Here is a 14,588-nt window from a genome sequence, read left to right on the forward strand (position 1 = left end):
GTTTTTTAAACAGCGCGGGGAATGTTTTTGTCCAAATGGTAGTGACAGCTACCGGAATACTAGGCTTTTCAAAAGCACCCCATTACGTGTAGTCCGAACAACTAATAAAGAAATAGTACAGTATAATCATAAACCAAGTTAGGAAAAGGTTTACTACACTGTGTGTGTGTGTGTGTGTGTGTGTGAGAGAGAGAGAGAGAGAGAGAGAGAGAGAGAGAGAGAATCTGCTGTGATTAAATGTTGCAGTAGTAGACACCTCTTTTACACACACACACACACACACACACACACACACACACACACACACACAATAAATCTGTTGTGATTTAATGTTGCGATAGTAAACACACACACACACACACACACACACACAGGAGTTACAAGGAAAAGTTAGGATGTTAATGACTATGCAGCCCATACCGTGGAGATACTTCTTGTTTGCCTGGGAATGCATATCCAGTTCACATTTATTATAGTGTAAGTTCCTGCCGATGAATCCCTTAACCTTCTCTATTGTAGTGATAACAACGTCCATGTTGAGTCAGTTCCATGTGGAGCAGATGTTGCACGTGAAAAAGGTTTCACGTAATTCTGCTATATTTTTTTCACTACAGCTTCCAACCATGGTTGTGTGCCGAGTCCGTGTTAAGAGTAAGCAACTTCGTATGTAATGATTGTGAAACCCCTTCAGATTTTAAACACTTTAATGAGCTGACCTCGTAGTCTATGGGTTTTTACTACAAAAAGGCCCACAGCCCTCAGGCGAACCTGATACCTTAGTCTCCTGAACTCTTTAAGTCGACGTATATCTTTTTCAAGCGACCAAAATTCCACAGCAACTGAGGAAGTGGCCGTATTAAGGAGATATAGACTGTGAGAACAATCACTTTATTCCTAGAGAGAGAGAGAGAGAGAGAGAGAGAGAGAGAGAGAGAGAGAGAGACTTGGAATGGTAACAATCAGGAGAAATACTGATAAGAAAAGTGAGAGGAGAAACTGAAACAGAGAAGAGAAAAACATGCAGGTGAAAAAATGGAACAATGTTATAGAAGTGACACAGGGACGGAAGCACATACACACACACACACACAGGCTGTGGCTGAATCGGTAGAGAGGCGGCCTGCAGTCCTGATGGACCCAGGTTCGAATTCAGGCTGGGGCAGAAACAGTTTAAGGATTTGAATTTCATAAAAAGCAGACTTTCCTGATCTACTAGATGACCCGCCGACATGTCGTAAAAATACCCCCGCTAATACCAATACACCAGTCCTGTATGAGACAGCCCTAGCATGTATTCAATACGGACGGTGAGTGTTAGTGCCGAAGTGGTGACATGTGGAGGTGTAGGAGGACTACTGGGCCTTGGGATAGGCTACTACCCCCGAGATATAGGCCCTGAAGCCTTTGCCCAGAGTCAGACACATAAAACACCACACACACATTCACAAAAGCACACTTTCTGAATATTTGTCGATCTATCTGTCTGTGCCTGTCTGTGTACTGCCCCTCCCCCCCCCCATCTCTCTCTGGATCCTTTGTCTCTTCCCCAGTTTCCTTTTCCCTCCTTCCTCTTTCTTTATAGCTATCTGCTCAGTCCCTACCTTCCTCCCTCTCTCTTTCCTTTCCTTCGTCTGTCTCCCCGTCTGTCACTCCCTCCTTACCTCACTCTTCTTTCTCCCTCCCTGTGTCACAACTTTGTCTTACTTTTTTCATTTGTCACATGTTATCTTTTTTTCTCCATTACTCTCTCCGTATTTCATTACTTGTACTAAACCCATTTCCTTCACTGCTTTCTTTCCCCAGTAATAACTGCATGCTTCTTTTTCTCTCTCCTCGCTGCGTCTCTCCCTGTCACCCGAAATCTCTTCTTTCATTCCGCTCTTCCCACTGTCTTTCCTACCCTTCCTTCCTCCCTTTCCCTCCCTTTGTCTTCCCTTCTTAACATCTCCCTCCTCTTTCTTGCCCTAAAAATTAACCTATTTTCTTCCCACCCTGAATCTCTACTTTCTCTCAGCCAATTTCTCAAATTTCTCTATTTCTCTCCCTCCGTTTTTACTTGAATGTTACATTTGTTCTACTCAGCCTCAATGCCTTCGTCTTATCCTGCTTAGTTCTTTCCCTGCGTCCCTACCATAATAACACACTTTCTTCCTCCTCCCTGTTACCTTTCCTTCTTTTCTAATTTTTCTCATCGTTCTCAATATTCCGTTCCATAGCTGTCTTTCCCAATTTCTCCTTTTGTTATCCCTATTTCTATGTTTGCTCCATTCCCATTTTCTCTCAGCTGTCTCCCCTTTTGTCTCTACTTCCCTGTCTCCCAGACTTCCGATTCCCATCTCCCTTTTCTCTTTCCCTTTCACACTGCTTGTATCTCGTTTCACCTCTCACTGTCTCTTCTGACTCTCTGTCTCTTTCCTTTGCTCTCGTTGTTCTGTCCTTGCCTCTCCCCTTTTTATTTTCTCCGTAACTGCCCTCTCATTTCTCATTTTTTCACTCGCTCTCCCTCTCGGCCTTTCGCTCCCTGTCTTTTAACTCTCTCTCTCTCTCTCTCTCTCTCTCTCTCTCTCTCAGTGTAGTAAACCTTTTCCTAACTTGGTTTATGTATATACTGTACTATTTCTTTATTAGTTGTTCGGACTACACGGAATTAGAGAGGTGCTTGAAGTACAGAAACCTCTAGCTGGCTGTGAGCGAGAGTATGAAGGGTACCGGGTGGGGTTATGAGGTCGGAGAGAAAAGTGGGGGGGTGGGGGGGTAGTGTGGGACTATGAGGAAGGGAGGAGGAGGGGATACCTCTCTATCGGGCAGTGTTACAAACACCTTAGTCCACGGGAAAGGAAACGAACTTATTCCGACGTCTGTACATATATATAATATATATATATATATATATATATATATATATATATATACTGTATATATATATATATATATATATATATATATATATGTATATATATAATATATATATATATATTATATATATGTACATATATATATATATATATGTACATATATATATATATATATGTACATATATATATATATATATATATATATATATATATATATATATGTACATATATATATATATATATGTACATATATATAATATATATATATATATATATGTACATATATATATATATATATATATATATATATATATATATATATATATAATATATATATATATATATATATATATATATATATATATATGTACATATATATAATATATATATATATATATATATATATATACATATATATAATATATATATATATATAATATATATATATATATGTACATATATATAATATATATATATATATATATATATATATATATATATATATATATATATCAATCAATCATTTCCTGTGGCACCCTCGGGGATGCATAGGGCCTCGATGAACTCACACCACCACATCCTATCTTGTGCAAACTCCTTAAGATCTCCCCAACACTCATCTCCAGCTTCCCGTCTCATTGTCCTCACCCTCGTCTCTTTTGGCCTTCCTCTACCTCTCCTACCAGGTGCCACCCACCCTGGTGTACCTCGTACTATTCCCTGTCTCCTATACACATGTCCTAGCCACTTCCATCGTGAGAATCTAACATATTCATCGATCGGCTGCACTCCCGTTATTTCTCTAATTCTACTATTTGGTATCCTTTCCCACCACTTAACTCCTAATATTCTTCTAAGTGCTTTATTTTCAAACATCAAGAATTTATTTTCCATAGTCACTGTGCTGTACCAAGACTCGTGAAAATAAATTAAGATACTCCTAACCATTACCTTATAAAGTTTGATTTTTGTATATATATATATATATATATATATATATATATATACATATATATATATATATATATATATATATATATACATATATATTATGTACATATATATAATATATATATGTACATATATATAATATATATATATATATATATATAATATTTATATATATATATATATATATACATATATATTATGTACATATATATAATATATATATATGTACATATATATAATATATATATATGTACATATATGTAATGTATATATATATATATATATATATATATATATATATATATATATATATATATATATGTACACCCGCTAACCAAAGTTTCGGTACCCCCCCTCGATGGAAGGAAGTGGAAGTCAGGGTTAGAGAGAGGGCAGGTGAACGGACAACCGTGAGTGGTACTTTGGAACTGAGCTACGAGGCGAATAGTGAGAAACCTAATGACACTGAATTCGAAACATTTCCATGCTATTCACCTGCAAAACATTATGCGTTCGTAACATACATACTGTAACATATAACATAGACTACTGTGTTATCAGGGTGTCCTGTGATACTGACCCATCTGTTTCGGATCCTCATCACACAAAGCACAGAGCCAGTTGTATAGAAGTTGCAACTTGTCATTATAACTGCAGTCATAATTTTTGTGAATGTTATCCCTGGATTGTCTATAGCTATGATATAGAATGATTGTGAATTTAATGTTGATTCTCACAGTAGTTGTGCGGATGGTTATCTATGTGGCAATTATTTTATGTGGACGACTAAACCACATTGTGATGGACAGCGGAGAGCATTCGCCAATAATTTACTATAACCAGATGAAATTAGATGCAAACAACACAAAATATTATGAGACAACGAAGACACAGCTGTGGTATCCTGCTCCGCCTTGTTATCAAGGCCTTAACTGGGGCTTCGCCTCATACGTGCATTATTTTCCTTCAGTCTCTGCCTCTTTTATTACTCATACTTCCCGGTATCCTGTTACTGCGAGTCGTCATATTCCTTGGAGGGTTTCTTGTCGTCCGGTCCTATAACCCCTACTGTATTACATTATTCCTCGCATCAGGCCTGTTGTTCACCTTTTACCGGTGAATATACGTGGCATGCATTAATAAGAATAATTATAAAATTGACAGCAACAACATACCTGTCATATGAAGACAGACTGAAAAGACTAAGTCTGCATTCGCTAGAGAGGCGTAGAGTAAGGGGAGACTTAATTGAGGTGTTTAAGTGGATGAATGGTATAAATAAGGGAGATATTAGCAAGGTACTTAAAGTGAGCATACAGGATAGAACTAGAAATAATGGTTTCAAACTAGAAAAATTCCGTTTCAGTAAGGAAATCGGTAGAAATTAGTTTGGTAATAGAGTAGTAGACGAATGGAATAAGCTACCTAGTAAAGTAGTTGCTGCCTCTTCCATTGAGAGTTTCAAGCATAGGCTAGATAAGCATATGACAAATAAGGGGTGGATATAGAAAAAAGAAAATCTTATAACCAATACTAATTCATAATTTTTCCTTTTCAAGTTACACTGTGATAGTCTCTATTCTCCTTTCACACTTTCCTGTAAAATGTCCACGCCAGTTTTTCTATACGGCGTGGTGTTCTTTCTGACTTTTTCCTGCCGGCTTCGGCTGGAGGGTTTGGAGGGCGGGGGAGAGCCTTCTTCTTTGCTGTCCTTATCTCATTCTAGTAGTTCAGTTACTCTTCTAGGAGCTGCCTAGCATGGGCCAACCGGCCTACTGCAGTTATCCTCTCTTCTTATGTTCTTATGTTCTTAAGACTGCTGAATCTGTTAACACCATTATTGCCACTGCCACTACTACTGTAATCCCCCTTTTCCTATTGTGTGTAATTTCCCTCACAGTACTACTACTGCTACTCCTATTACTACTCCACTATAAATCTGTGTAATAATAAATATGATTGTCCTTATGTCTGTGTATCTGTTAATCATAATTATTGTCCCTGTCCCACCGTCGACAACTCGTCACTGACCCGGCACCGCTACCCCAGTTGCACCCCACCCCCATCTCTCCCACCCGCCATGAGCTCTATTCCTCCCCCACTCCGAACCATTTTACCCCTCACCTCCTTCTTGGGCCACCAGGCCTGTTGTTCACCTTTTACCGGTGAATATACGTGGCATGCATTAATAAGAATAATTATAAAATTGACAGCAACAACATACATCTGCAGTATTCCGAACATTACATAATTATAAAAGTCGCAGACCCAAACGTGCCTATATTACGGAGCTCTGATATATTAACCACAGAACCGACCACAGACCGTTCCTATCATTGCCAATGGACCTTACCTGTAGCACTTCACCATAGTAATACAACCCACTGAAGTCCTTTGTGGGATCACTACACATGTTTGGGAAAAATAACAGCACACAACATGCCTACATCACATTAAAATACACCTGTGACGTTTCACTGACATCCAGTAAATTGCCTAGAAGTTAGCGGACAAACAAACACACGGCTGGACATAGACTGAGGCCGAATGTCTCACATTGGTATATGACAACCTGACAAAACTATTACGATCCTGCTTTGAAGGTGTCATCATAGTTATAATTATAATAATAATAATCGTAGTAGCAGTGGTAGCAGTAGTAGTAATAGTAGTAGTAGTAGTAATAGTAGTAGTAGTAGTAGTAGTAATCACATGTTAATATCCATGATACAGAGGAGGACAAACACCATAATCTCCCTGATAAAACAAGTGAAAACAGCTGTGACATATAAAACCAAACAGTGCCATAATATGCTGTAATGGTAGGGTTATAGTAATACTAAATTAATGTTTGACCGCAACCCAACCTTCTGTCATGGCAAACAGATTCTGCATTGCGTCGACACATGCTATTCCAGTGTGTGTCCTTCTCAGTATCGTGCCTAATAACATGTGATTAATTATTATTATTATTATCATTATTATTATTATTATTATTATTATTATTATTATTACTGTGATGACACCTGCAATGCAGGATCACAAGAGTTTTGTCAGGTCGTTACATACTGGTACCGATGCGAGACATTCCGTTTCTGTCTGTCTGTGTCCAGTCGTTTGTTTGTTTGTCCACTAACTTCTCCTAGGCTATTTGATGGATGTCAGTGAAACATCATATGCTTATTTTAGTGGTTTGTAGGCATGTTGTGCATTGTTATTTTTCCCGAACACGTGTAGCAATCTCACAGATGACTACAGTGGGTTGTATTACCATGGTGAAGCGCTATAGGGAAGATGCAGTGGTAATGATAAGAACGGTCTGTGGTTAATATATCAGTGCTCCGTAATATAAGCACGTTTGGGTCTGCAGTTATTAAGTGTAATGTTAGGAACACTACAGTACACATCTACGATGTTGTTGTTATTATTATATTATTATCGCCTACCTTTAGAAGGCGGAGCGATCATGTTTTTAACTGCATCTGTGTGTGTGTGTGTGTGTGTGTGTGTTCCTATTATATCTCATGAACGGCTTGAGCTATCAACATGAAGCCTTCAGCGTAACAAGATATAGCCAAAATCTTAGAGGAGTTCGAAAATGGCAACTCGGGGTCAGAGTCAAGGTCACCAAACTAACAGCTAAAGGTCAACTAGTTTTTATTGCCTGCCTTTAGCACCATTAAATCTCATGAATGGCTTGAGCTATCAACATAAAACCTTCATGGTATCAAAATATGGCCTGGCCCAATTCCACAGTTGCTTTGTAAGCATGCTAACCAATTCCCTCACCAGCATGGTCAGCATCGACACCAACAAGTCTCGCCGCTTCCTCAGTCATCTGATTCCTGGTTTGTATGCTAACCAACAAGGTACAGACGCTTACCAACCCCCGGGCGCTAAAATGTGAGGTTGGTATGCCTGACTGGTGGATGTTGGCAAACCTGTGCAGGCCGAATGTAAACAGAAGCACGTGTGGCCTGCCGACTGAACGCTGAAAATCAACTGGGAGACAATGCAGAGTGCAAATTCTCCAAGAGAAATGGCACCTCCGCTTTCATATGAACAAAAAAATACTCTAGTGGCGCTGATTACAGAGAACAGAGTGGTCCTTGGCAAAGATAGCGACCACGAAAGTATTTATAAGAAGAAAGAGGGATGGAAGAAAATAACACAGCTATTCAATGCAGCATTCCCGCTCCAGGAAAAGGGGAGTGAAAACCAGCTAAAACGAGCATGGGAATACACAAGAAACAAGTAAGTGATGAGTGTTTAATACTGTCCTTAGGCCTAGACATATCTTTTGTGCAACATTTGATGATTACACAGGCTAAAAAATTCAGATTTCCACATTCATTGGGTCTCCTCTAACATTGTTTAATACTGTAAATCCTGACATTTCCCCTTCTGAAACCCCTTGAGCAGATTGCTGGGACCCAGCCAAATCAGATACTCTGCAAACATTAATATGCAGTGGTTTAGGTAGAAGTGAAACAAAGAGATTGCTGCAGTCCTAAGTAGGTTAGTTAGGTTAGGTTGGGGATACATACAAAGTACATGATTTCTGTTGAAAATTATGGTCAAAACAGAAAAGAAGTAACCAACAGTATTGATGAAATACTAAAAATATGGTATTTAAAAATACATGGAGGATCTGTTCCTCAGAAATACCCTTTTTTTTTGTGGTAAAATGGAAAAAAATTTAGGGTCACAAAATTACCTAATGGTTTGGGAGGCATCAATTACATTCCCATGTGGTACTGCTTTGTGCAAACTGTATGGGCACTTTGAGAATCAACACAGCAAGGAATGGTATTCTGCCCTCATTTAACCCTTTAACCGCGGGCATTGCTTTGACCCGACTGGCCCCCCCCCCCTGCGAGGGTTCCAGCCAAAATGTAAACAAACTTTAAAGCTTTATAACTCTGCACAGAATAAATCTAGAGCGAAAAATAAGGTACCATTAGAAAGTACTAACCTTCGGCTTTGCAATGATGTAGGTTTCATGATTCCGTTGACTATCACTGGATGGGCAGTGCCATTAGAAGTGAGTGATCTAATATCACTATTTTTCGCTCACACAGCATTGCCAAATGCCAACCTCATTCTGATAATAATACTATAAACATATATGAACACTGCACATACGATAAACACCCACTCTGTGTTCACTGAGGCAGGTAAAAGGCACTGTAATTGCCCGCACTTCACTGCCACATCAGCGCTGTTGTCACTCACAAAGCTGGACAGATACTGATGCTGTTTGGTCAGGGGTGGGGTGGGGGGCCTGGGGGGTGGGAGGTGGGGGCCAGGAGGGTGGGAGGAGGGAGGTGGGGGTCGGCTGGAGTGAAAGAACTTAATAGCTACTCTCCCTTGAAACAATTAGCACACGGAAAAAAATGCGCGGTATTCAAAATATTCACAAACATTCCAGAATGACACCCGCGGTTTGGTCCCGTTTCTTGCAATGTCATTCTGGAATGACACCCGCGGTTAAGGGGTTAAAGGTATAGTGAACATTATTTTTCAGTTTATCTTAGATTTATAAAAGATGAAAGAAAATGTACAAGGGGTTTGCTTCATTTCAAACAAAGGGTTAAAAAAATCACACAGACACACACATTAAAGAAAAGAAGTGAAAATGACTTTTTGTCCAAGTTCCACATTTTCACATAAATAAGACATCCATATCCTTTGTTAGAATGGAATTACTCCCTGTAAGGCAGACCTAACCACAAGTTCATATTCCCTGCATATTTCAGAGTAAAAAAGCAGCACAGTGAATACGTGAAAAAGAAACGGGCAACTGGTGGGGGTCATCCTCCTACTCCTCCCAAATATGATGCCCTCATGGAAGCCACAGCAGTGCTGGTTGAATACGAGCTACAATTTGCTGAGCATCAGTATGACAGTTCCTGCCATGATGTTCCAGAAGCGCCAGCACCAGCCAACCTAGCACAGCCCTTCGTGTTGGCTGAAGCAGATATTGGTAAGTTATGGGGCATCCTTAGTTGTTTACATCCATATTTATATTTATATCATATAAACAACAGCCAATATACATCAATAGCATAATGCTTTGGTAATTGTGATAGTAATTATGTTGTTATAGTATTTCTTTTAGTATGCAAAGCCCTGCACCATCCTGGAAATGTTTCAGTTACTGTACTTTGCTTGGTGTTAACAGAAGTTGGGCTGGCAGTGAACTTTTTTTTTTTTCTTTCAAACCAACAGCTTCCCATCTGTGCAGTATAAATAACAATTGTCTAGTCTTAAATATACCAGTAATCCTAAATGGGCTACTTGACCAGTGGGGTAGCTGTTTGGATGCCATGTTCATAATTCTCTGGCCCTAGTTCAACCGCAAATCTGTCATGACTCATGATCAGACTGAGGGTGAAAAGATCACATTTATGCCTTAAATACACGTCCACCTCAACAACATTTCATTCTCCTGACATCAATGGATATATATCTCCTTCTCCTGACATCAATGGATATATATCTCCTTAACTGCCTGCATCTCACTTCCATACAGCACCATTCTTCTCACACATGAAGCCTACAGTTTCACTTCACAAGGAGGAAAACACCTACATTGTCAACAGAGGTAGCTGCTCCCCACAGTAATCATTTTACTCCTGTGCAGATGCTGTCAATGCTGTAGAGGTTTCATGTGCATATGAAGTATGCAAGTCCTTCCTGCCTACATTTAATTTGCATGTTTTTATGTATATTTTGCATTTCATTTCTAGAGTGGATCAGCCCAGACTCAGAGGAGGGGACCACCACCTCTGGCTTGCCTGTGGGCCAAGAAAACTCTGACAATGCAGCCTCTATTTCTGTCAGGGCAAGTGGTGTCACTGAAGCTCCAGGCCCCTCTGCTGTGAGTGACCATGCAGTTCAACGAGGCCGGAGAGGAACAAAGAGGAAGCCTCAGACTGAGCGAGAAGACTGTTTTAAGCAACTGAAAGACGCCCACACAAATATCAACGAACTGACTGTAAAAATGATGAAAGAAAAACATGAGAAAGAGTTAACAGTGTTAGACTTACAGATAGAAAAGCACAAGAAGGAAATGGCTCTTTTAGAATTAACATATGAAAAGAAAACACAAGAAATAATGTCACTGGAAGTATTTACGAAAATGTGCAAGTCAGGAACAAGATTTATTGAAAATAAAGAAAACTGATGTTGGAGGTCGTAAAAAATATCCGCCAAATGTAAATTACGCCTTAATTTATTTTTCTTTATGTAATATTTTTCATTGTTTTTCTCACATATTAATTTTATGGTAAATGTTACCGAGAAAAAGTTATAGGAAATTTATTTGGCTACATTTTGGTGTATAAAAAATAACTGTAGGTCAATCAGGGCCATATTTTTATGGGGCACGAAAGGAAATTATCTTACGCTTAAGCCAGGCTCGTAGCACACTGACTGGGGCAGTGGGATGACGCTGGGTGCCGGGTTGGTTGAGCGCAGCAGAAGAATACATGGGAATGCAAGTTATGCATTATTCTCACTCATAAATGGACACAGAGCATTCAAAAAAAAAAAAAAAAAAAAAAAAAGGGGGCCCATTTCGTTTGACGCAACTGGCGTCAAATGCTAATGAGTGATTGAAGTGTGTGCAGGCGCAGCCTGCGTCAATTGGTAACAAGAACATGAAATTTGCACTGCACCATAAACATCAGAGTTAAAGCGTTTTGGCACCCCATTGGTCCCAAGGCAGTCCCTATCTGCTCTTCCACTATCCCACCTTTCCTTGTTCCCTCAAGCTTGCCGTCCCTCCTCTATCTCCCCTTTCCTTGCACTATGTATTTGTAGCCTAGTGCAGTCTTCTTTCTTCCTGTTTCAGTATGTATGAGTGCAATACTTAAAGTACAAATATATTACATAATGTGCAATACTGTGTTTAATAAAGTGCCATACACACACCATATATATATATATATATATATATATATATATATATATATCATCATCATCTAAATTATTTATATATATATATTCAGTAATGTATAACACAAAATGATGCATAAATAAATGTTTTTCCATTAGCATTGGTTTCTTTACATTTTTCAGGTTGTTATTTAGCAATACTTTTCTAAAGGAAAACCAGTACTCAGAACTGTGTTAGATTTTATTTAAAGAGAGGTACAATGAAATGCATCAGTACCATACAAAACTTCTGTTTAATTCAAATATGCTGCTATACCAGGTACACAAAAGACAAGTATTCACCCTAAGCTAAGCAATAGAGGCAAGAGGACAGCTCTAACCACAAGACCAGCCAGTGCTAAAACCACCTTTGCACAACTGCATTCCTAACATGCATGCCTGCAACAGCATTCACAGCTCTGTCATCACCTTGGCCTACATCCACATCATGCTGAGGATGATCCTCAACTTCAGGAGGTGGTATCCTATTTTGAATGGCAATGTTATGAAGTATGGCACATGCCATTATAATCCGCTTTGACGTCTGCAGCTTTGTACGAAGAGGTATGCTCAAACAAGCAAACCTCCTCTTTAATACTCCAAAGGCTCTTTCAATGGAATTTCTTGTTTGAGCATGTGAACTATTATAGTTTTGCTCCCTTTCATTCCTAGAACCTAAAATGGGGGTGAGCAAGTATTCTCTACAAGGATATCCACTGTCTCCTAGCAAGTATAAACCTCTGTAATTCCCTTGTTCTAAGACATTGCATACATTTGAGTTATCAAAAATCCTTGCATCATGAACACTCCCAGGCCAGCTACAAACTAAATTGATAAACTGTAAGTCTGAATTACAAATACCCTGAACATTTAAGGAATAGAAGACTTTTCTGCAGCGATAAAATTCCACGTATTCTCCTCCTGGGCTTTGGATGGGAATGTGAGTTCCATCTACACATCCAATAACACCTGGCATACCTGCTACTGAGAAAAATTCCTGTGCCTGGTGAAGTGCATCCTCTGGAGACGGAAACTTTATAATATCAGGTGCTAGATAAGCTATCAACCGAGATATGTGACCAACACATCTGCATACTGAAGACAAGGCCATCTCAGCACAGTCAGCTACGCTAAGCTGGAAGCTCCCAGTGGCTAAATACCTCAGTGTGACTAGCACCTGCAGGTACAGGGCTATGCTGCAACCTGGAAAAGATATCATAAGTTAGAGTTTTCAACTACCTCCACCACACATCATATCCAATACCATAGTATTAGAACTACTGTGGTCACCTGTAGTCATATGCCTATCCAACTTTAATGATATTTAAATAATGCTTTGGGGCAAGCATTTCTGGTCTGTGCATTTCATAAGTAAATACAGTACTGTACAGCACTTCATTCTCAGCTTTAGGGAGAACAGAGATTTTTTATGGTATAGAAAAAAAAAATCAATGAAAGGGTAATGCCCGTTAGACTGAGTATTTTATGAATGAAAGCATGAACAATCTAAGTACAGTACAACAGAATGGTAATCATCCTGAAAACTCATTTACAGTACCTTGCATAAAAGAATGATTTTACCAAACAATAGTTATTACCTCTGTTATTATTGATCCTTGGTGCACGTGGTTGAATGGCCTCAGTCAGATCTTGGATAGCATTCTTTGGCAATCTATATCGTCTGATAAAATCTTCTTCAGTAAGATACTGAAATGGGTTACTCCGATCTCTGGGGATCACACGAGGCACCCGTACTTCTTCTAACTGCTCCACCTGCCGTAGCTGTTCTAGCAGTACTGCACGATGTGCAAACATTTCCTGAAATTAAAAGGAGCTAAGTCTCACCTACACTTTCTGATCCAATATCTTAATTAAAAACTAGCAAAGAAATTACCCCTGGCTACCATACGTCGTGTGAAGTTAGGCTGTGATTATTATTATATGTTCCAACCCTGGACATATTGTTATCATCTTTATGGAATCTGCTGAGTACCTTATGGATTATATTCATGCAATCACTACAGACAAGTGTTTTATGTGGCACATGGAAAACTGGTATTTACGAAGAACAGGTCCACCATGTTTTTTTTTTTTATTATTTTTTTGTGTGTGTTTTTCCTTCCACTTTTGACCATAATATTGAACAGAAATTCCCTATCTGGTATGTATTCCCAACGTAAAGTAAAGTACGATAACCTAGCCTAACCTAACCTGACCTGACGACCTAACCTAAAATACCCTAACCAACCAAAATAGGCCTAATATTTGGTTACTGATGAAAACTAAAACTACTCGATATATTGCTACATATTATATTACCATACGCTAACCTGACATCTTAATAGTATGAACTCTCAATGCTAGATAATGGAAAATCCAGTGTGAGCTAAATTAACTGAAATATTTCTTGAGAAATACCGAGTTTTTGCATATTCTAAGTACATATGTGATGCTGTAATATCATGTATGTGTTCTATGCTTACATAAAACATAATCAAATCATGAAAGTGCACCAATTATACCAAATCATGAAAGTGCACAAATTATACCAAGATTGTTCTTTGAAGTTGCTGAACTAGTGTTAATGTGGGTTATACAGGTTCACTCTACTAAATTCAAAGTACTTGGATAAAGTTATGCCATCCTAAGTTTTTCATATGCTTACCTTTAGTTAAAATGAAGTAACGTGTTGCGAAGAAAACAGATGTAAATTTATGATGTGCAGGAAATACAGCTGAGACGAGCAGACGACGAATGTTATGATGGGTGTGAATTTTCTCCTGTCAACGACAGACATCTAAAAATATTAACCTTGCTTATTTTCCATTCTCGTGTATATTT

The sequence above is a fragment of the Coenobita brevimanus genome, chromosome 108, assembly GCF_032717465.1.
Source record: "Coenobita brevimanus isolate Jiangsu-jjx chromosome 108, ASM3271746v2, whole genome shotgun sequence".
Lineage (NCBI taxonomy): Eukaryota > Metazoa > Arthropoda > Malacostraca > Decapoda > Coenobitidae > Coenobita > Coenobita brevimanus.